The sequence below is a fragment of the Schistocerca serialis genome, chromosome 1 (genome assembly GCF_023864345.2).
Source record: "Schistocerca serialis cubense isolate TAMUIC-IGC-003099 chromosome 1, iqSchSeri2.2, whole genome shotgun sequence".
NCBI classification, from domain to species: Eukaryota; Metazoa; Arthropoda; class Insecta; order Orthoptera; family Acrididae; genus Schistocerca; species Schistocerca serialis.
In genome coordinates this window covers 900,862,887-900,870,411 of record NC_064638.1, presented here as the reverse complement: position 1 = coordinate 900,870,411, position 7,525 = coordinate 900,862,887, and positions in this window count along the sequence as shown.

Sequence of the window (7,525 nt, the reverse complement as noted above, 5' to 3'; positions counted from 1 at the left end):
AGGTTAGAGATTTTTAATATACATAGTATATAAATGTACATTTTATATATAAAGAAGATTTGTTGTTAGCAAAAACCTCAGAAGTTCTCGATGAATTACTTCAGAATTTTACATGTAAATCCGAATGTTCATCAGAGCGTCATGTAAAAATCTGAAGTAAATCGTTCAAGAGCTTGCCGAGATTTTTCGTAACAAAGTTGAACAATGATGTATATAAACGTATATAAATAAATATTGGCCAGGTGCGAGTGGGAATCGTGCACTGTGCGTTCCGTATAAAATTAATTATGTATATAACCGTTCTTCCATTCCAGAAATCGAGAATCGCGACTATTTTTGCCTATTATCGACACTGGCACTGGCAAGATATCGGTCCCAAGGACTCCAAGATTTTCGAGAATATTTTACTTTCTATAAGTAATATAAACGTGACAGATAGTCGTGCAGGAGACAGGCGATCATTGTTATAATAATCATTATTCTCCATTCGGGCTGACTGGGTCGCAATCGTAAAAATCAAACGTCAGGAAAGGAATGACTAGTCTGCAAATGCTCGTTCCATATACAAGTCGAAGCGCCATATCTACATGCAAAATCGCTCATGGATATCTGATGGATAAATTCGGAAACACATTATATAAACAATAAGATTCATTCCTTGTACGATGTTTAACTTTTAACATTGTGACCAAGTCAGCCTGAATGCAGAAAACTACATATTGTTGTAATTTCAAGTTTGATGTCGGATAACAAATGACAAAAGAAACTATTTTTAGTGTGATATAATCACAAATTAGCAGTTTTCAGATTTTTCCCTTTACTTGTAATGTGAAACCATAAGTTTTACCAAATGTCGTCATAACAGATGAACGGGAGTATCCTATAGGTTTGATGAATGAGTTTGAAAGGTTCAAAACATGATACATAAATGGCTGTTACTTTTGATGACATTGACTTAGAAGCTAATCTTTAGTCTACCACCAAGAGACCGTAGACCTTACTATATGATATAAATTTCAACCTGATGTGTCTACCCCTTCCTATGAAAAAGGGGACGAAGAGACAGAGAGTCAGATGAGAAATGACAAAAATAATTCTTTCTTTGTATTATATAATTAAAATTTACAGTTTTTGGATTTTTTGCTTTTACTGTACTTCACTACATCTACATCTATATCTACATGGATACTCTGCAAATCACATTTAAGTGCCTGACAGAGTGTTCATCGAACCAGCTTCACAATTTTCTATTATTCCATTCTCGTATAGCGCGCGGAAAGAACGAACACCTATATCTTTTCGCACGAGCTCTGAGTTCCCTTATTTTATCGTGGTGATCGTTTCTCCCTGTGTAGGTCGCTGTCAACAAAATATTTTAGCATTCGGAGGAGAAAGTTGGTGATTGGAATTTCGCGAGAAAATTCCGTCGCAACGAAAAACGCCATTCTTTTAATGATGTCTAGCCCAAATCCTGCATCATTTCTGTGACACTCTCTCCCATGTGTCGCGATAATACAAAACGTGCTGCCCTTGTTTGAACTTTTTCGATGTACTCCGTCAGTCGTATCTGGTAAGGATCCCACACAGCGCAGCAGTATTCTAAAAGAGGACGGATAAGCGTAGTGTAGGCAGTCTCCTTAGTAGATCTGTTACATTTTCTAAGTGTCCTGCTAACAAAACGCAGTCTTTGATTAGCCTTCCCCCCAACATTTTCTGTGTTCCTTCCAATTTAAGTTGTTCGTAATTGTAATACCTATGTATTTAGTTGAATTTACGGCTTTTAGATTAGACTGATTTATCGTGTAACCGAAGTTAAACGAGTTCCTCTTAGCACTCATGTGGATGACCTCACACTTTTCGTTATTTAGGGTCAACTCTCACTTTTCGCACCATCTTTTCTAAATCGTTTTGCAATTTGTTTTGAAAATCCTTTTTGCCAAATTTCTTGATTCTAGGCCAATAGGAAGTAACCCATAGGTTTTGACGAGTGAGTTTGCGAGTATTAAAATATTTGACATAAATGGCCGTATCTATTGGTTGCTCTGAATTAGAAGCTTCAATTTATTACAGCGCCAAGGGACCATAAGCTTCTGTATGGTACAAATTTCAGCGTGATACACCCACACGTTCCTGAGTAAAAGGGTTTTTGACAGTCTTACAGACAGAGAGACAGACAAACAGACAAAAAAGTGACACTGTAAGGGTTCCATTTTTACCGATTGAGGAACGGAACCCTAAAAATGAATATTTGTCACTCTGGCTGGGAAAATGTTAGGTTTCTGTACAGCAGAGATGAACCCATTATACCACCTGTGGCTCAGCCAGTGGTATCGTGGAGCTGTTGAAGCGAGGCCACTGGATTACGGTTTTCTCTCAGAATGAGAGGTATCTGTTTTTGGAGCTATTAAGGTTTCATGTGGAGTATTGGTGATTTATTATTAAAACGACAAATTATAATTATAAGTATCATGAAGTATTACGTACGTTTCTCGAGGTACTGTGACGAAGAGAGTTCATATAGATTCCCAAATCAGGTTATCTTGAAGCCGCGACCGAAGCAAAGTTAACATGGATCCCCTACAGTTCTAAATAAGCTTTTCCGAATTGCTAAGGTATAGGATGTAGAGCATAAGGACAGTGTGCAAACCACAGACTTCATACAGGCCAGTATCGCTAAGTAATAGGGCAGTGCACAAATCATTCTGGTTGCGTAGGTCACTTCTTTCGCAGTGATAAAGACACAGTATAGCTTAACGGAAAGAGAAGTATGTGGCTTTTTAATATTAGCGCCGGATACTGTTTGTCATATTCTTTGTGTGCCTTTTTTTATAGTTGAATGTAATGTAAGCAATAGGCGAATGTGGGGGACGCGAATATAGCAAGCTGAAAATAAGAAGGTTAGAATGCCTTCCTGATTCCCATTGCCCTACCCGAGAGGAATGGCATAGCTGCTAACAGGACAAATGTAAACAATGTGGAAATTAGAACGCATAGAGTCAGTGGTTTTGGTTGGATGCCCTTTCAAAGGAACCATCCCGGCATTTATCTGAAGCGATTTAGGTTATCTCGGAAAACATATATCAGAATGGCCGGACGCGGGTTTAAACCGTCGTCCTCCCGAAAGCGAGTCCAGTGTGCTAACCATTGCGCTACCTGACTCGTTGGTGGTTTTGGGAAAGTGTTGATAATTGCTACTGAAGGCAGATGAATAACGTACCATGCGATACCGTGAGTGGAGGAACAAACACTAAGTATAAACGTGTAAATTATATAGTGTTTCTATTTCAGTAAAATTCGAGGAGGAGTTTTCTTCGCAGAGTGGAGCAGATTGTAACGGGCTAACACTATAGGAGGAACTGGAGTAGATGTCGAAGCCCAGCGCTGCAACGCGGCCGCAGCCGGACAGCGTGTGCCAGTCAGTGAACTGCGTGATCGGCTGCCGTGTAGTCGGAACACGAGCGGCGAATTAAGGACATTGGCCGCAGCCGCCCAAAGCCACTGCTTGAAGAGGACCCCTAACTAGCGTAAAGACTTCCGTGACACCATCCTACGTGTCAGATCCCTCCAGTCAGCCTTCCCAGAAGCCACTCCAGCTTGTTTGACTTCCACGTCGTCGACGATTACATCTACATCTACATTTATACTCCGCAAGCCACCCAACGGTGTGTGGCGGAGGGCACTTTACGTGCCACTGTCATTACCTCCCTTTCCTGTTCCAGTCGCATATGGTTCGCGGGAAGAACGACTGCCGGAAAGCCTCCGTGCGCGCTCGAATCTCTCTAATTTTACATTCGTGATCTTCTCGGGAGGTATAAGTAGGGGGAAGCAATATATTCGATACCTCATCCAGAAACGCACCCTCTCAAAACCTGGACTGCAAGCTACACCGCGATGCAGAGCGCCCATCGTGCAGAGTCTGCCACTTGAGTTTGCTAAACATCTCAGTAACGCTATCACGCTTACCAAATAACCCTGTGACGAAACGCGCCGCTCTTCTTCGAATCTTCTCTATCTCCTCCGTCAACCAGACCTGGTACGGATCCCACACTGATGAGCAATACTCAAGTATAGGTCGAACGAGTGTTTTGTAAGCCACCTCCTTTGTTGATGGACTACATTTTCTAAAGACTCTCCCAATAAATCTCGACCTGGTACCCGCCTTACCAACAATTAATTTTATATGATCATTCCACTTCAAATCGTTCCGCACGCAAACTCCCAGATATTCTACAGAAGTAACTGCTACCAGTGTTTGTTCCGCTATCATATAATCATACAATAAAGCATCCTTCTTTATATGTATTCGCAATACATTACATTTGTCTATGTTGCGGGTCAGTTGCCACTCTCTGCACCAAGTGCCTATCCGCTGCAGATCTTCCTGCATTTCGCTACAATTTTCTAATGCTACAACTTCTCTGTATACTACAGCATCATCCGCGAAAAGCTGCATGGAACTTCCGACACTATCTACTAGGTCATTTATATATATTGTGAAAAGCAATGGTCCCACAACACCCCCTGTGGCACGCCAGGGGTTACTTTAACGTCTATAGACGTCTCTCCATTGAGAACAACATGCTGTGTTCTGTTTGCTAAAAACTCTTCAATCCAGCCACACAGCTGGTCTGATATTCCGTAGGCTCTTACATTGTTTGTGAGGCGACAGTGCGGAACTGTATCGAACGCCTTCCGGAAGTCGAGGAAAAGTAGCCTCTACCTGGGAGCCTGTATCTAATATTTTCTGGGTCTCATGAACAAATAAAGCGAGTTGGGTCTCACACGATCGCTGTTTCCGGAATCCATGTTGATTCCTACAGAGTAGCTTCTGGGTTTCCAGAAACGACATGATACGCGAGCAAAAAACATGTTCTAAAATTCTACAAGAGATCGACGTCAGAGATATAGGTTATAGTGTTGCGCATCTGCTCGACGACCCTTCTTGAAGACTGGGACTACCTGTGCTCTTCTCCAATCATCTGGAACTTTCCGTTCCTCTAAACCCCGGACACGGATCATTGTCCTGTTGTCGATGGTTGCAACGGCCCACAAATGCAGCCCTTCCGCGAATTCAGCGCAGAGAACCAGCATTTAAACACTGGTCCAGCTGAGTACATGTTCGACACGGTGGGCCACGCCCAGCTCCTGCCGTGTGTCTGCCTGTGAAATCTGCCGCCACAGGACCGTGGCGGAGGGACCTCTGCCGGTCTGCTCAGCCAGCGCAGGCAACACTGCGTCATCCGTCCGTCCCTGCTCCTCGCCGTCGATCCAGACTTCAATTCCAGACAGCGCTGTCGCCGTGCCACTGGAACGACGCGATCTTTCACATTAGCTGTCTCAGCTCGCCTCACACACCGGAGACGCCAGTGCAGTGCTCTGTCTCCCGAGCAGTGTGTGCACGCCGGCTGCCGACTGTCGTACACCTGCAGCTACGACATCCGAGTATTACAAGGGAACTGCGGACCGCGCCGGACAATGAAGCGCCATCAGAAGAAGTCTGAACTGTATGAATTACTAAGTAATAAATAAAGAGTTGTTGTATCTCCACCAGGAACCCATCTGCTGCTGTCAACATCCACCATCTTCGAGAAAGCCCAGCTCACTCCCAGACGGCCTACCTCTCTCACCTGTATATATATCTATATATACATGCCTCACACGACCCGTGGACCTTGCCGTTGGTGGGGAGGCTTGCGTGCCTCAACGATACAGATAGCCGCACCGTAGGTGCAACCACAATGGAGGGGTATCTGTTGAGAGGCCAGACAAACGTGTGGTTTCTGAAGAGGGGTATCAGCCTTTTCAGTAGTTGCAGGGGCAACAGTCTGGATGATTGACTGATCTGGCCTTGTAACACTAACCAAAACGGCCTTCCGTGCTGGTACTGCGAACGGCTGATAGCAAATGGAAACTACGGCCGTAATTTTTCCCGAGGGCATGCAGCTTTACTGTATGGTTCAATGATAATGGCGTCCTCTTGGGTAAAATATTACGGAGGTAAAATAGTCCCTCATTCGGATCTCCGGGCAGGGACTACTCAGGAGAACGTTGTTATCAGGAGAAAGAAAACTGGCGTTCCACGGGTAGGAGCGTGGAATGTCAGATCCCTTAATCGGGCAGGTAGGTTAGAAAATTTAAAAAGGGAAATGGATAGGTTAAAGTTAGATACAGTGGGAATTAGTGAAGTTCAGTGTGCAGAAGGAACAAGACTTCTGGTCAGGTGAATGCAGGGTTATAAATACAAAATCAAATAGGGGCAATGCAGGAGTAATTTTAATAATGAATAGGGAAATAGGAATGCGGGTAAGCTACTACAGACAGCATAATGAACGCATTTATGTGGCCAAGATAGATACGAAGCCCGAACCTACCACAGTAGTACATGTTTATATGCCAACTAGCTCCGCAGATGACGAAGAGATTGATGAAATGTATGATGAGATAAAAGAAGTTATTCAGATAGTGAAGGGAGACGAAAATTTAATAGTCATAAGCGACTGGAATCCGATAGTAGGAAAAGGAAGAGAAGGAAACGTAATAGGTGAGTATGGAGTGGGGGTAAGGAATGAAAGAGGAAGCCGTCTGGTAGAATTTTGCACAGAGCATAATTTAATCATAGCTAACACTTGGTTCAAGAATCATAAAAGAAGGTTGTGTATATAGAAGATGCCTGGAGATACTGACAGGTTTCAGATAGATTATATAATGGTAAAACAGAGATTTAGGAACCAGGTTTTAAATTGTAAGACATTTCCAGGGGCAGATGTGGACGCTGACCACATTCTATTGATTATGAACTGTAGATTAAAACTAAAGAAACTGCAAGAAAGGTGGGAATTTAAGGAGATGGGACCTGGACAAGCTGAAAGAACCAGAGGTTGTAGAGAGTTTCAGGGAGAGCATTAGGGAACGATTGACAAGAATGGGGGAAAGAAGTACAGTAGAAGAAGAATGGGTAGCTTTGAGAGATGAAATAGTGAAGGCAGGCGAGGATCACGTAGGTAAAAAGATGAGGGCTAATAGAAATCCTTGGGTAACGGAAGAGATACTGAATTTAATTGATGAAAGGAGAAAATACAAAAATGCAGTAAATGAAGCAGGCAAAATGAAATACAAACGTCTCAAAAATGAGATCGACAGGAAGTGCAAAATGGCTAAGCAAGGATGGTTAGAGGACAGATGTAAGGATGTAGAGGCACATATCACTAGAGGTAAGATAGATACTGCCTAGAGGAAAATTAAAGAGACCTTTGGAGAAAAGAGAACCACTTGCATGAATATCGAGGGCTCAGATGGAAACCCAGTTCTGAGCAAAGAAGGGAAAGCAGAAAGGTGGAAGGAGTACATAGAGGGTCTATACAAGGGTGATGTTCTTGAGGACAAAATTATGGAAATGGAAGAGGATGTAGATGAAGATGAAATGGGAGATATGATACTGCATGAAGAGTTTGACAGAGCACTGAAAGACCTAAGCCAAAACAAGGCTCCGGGAGAAGACACCATTCCATTAGAACTACTGATAGCC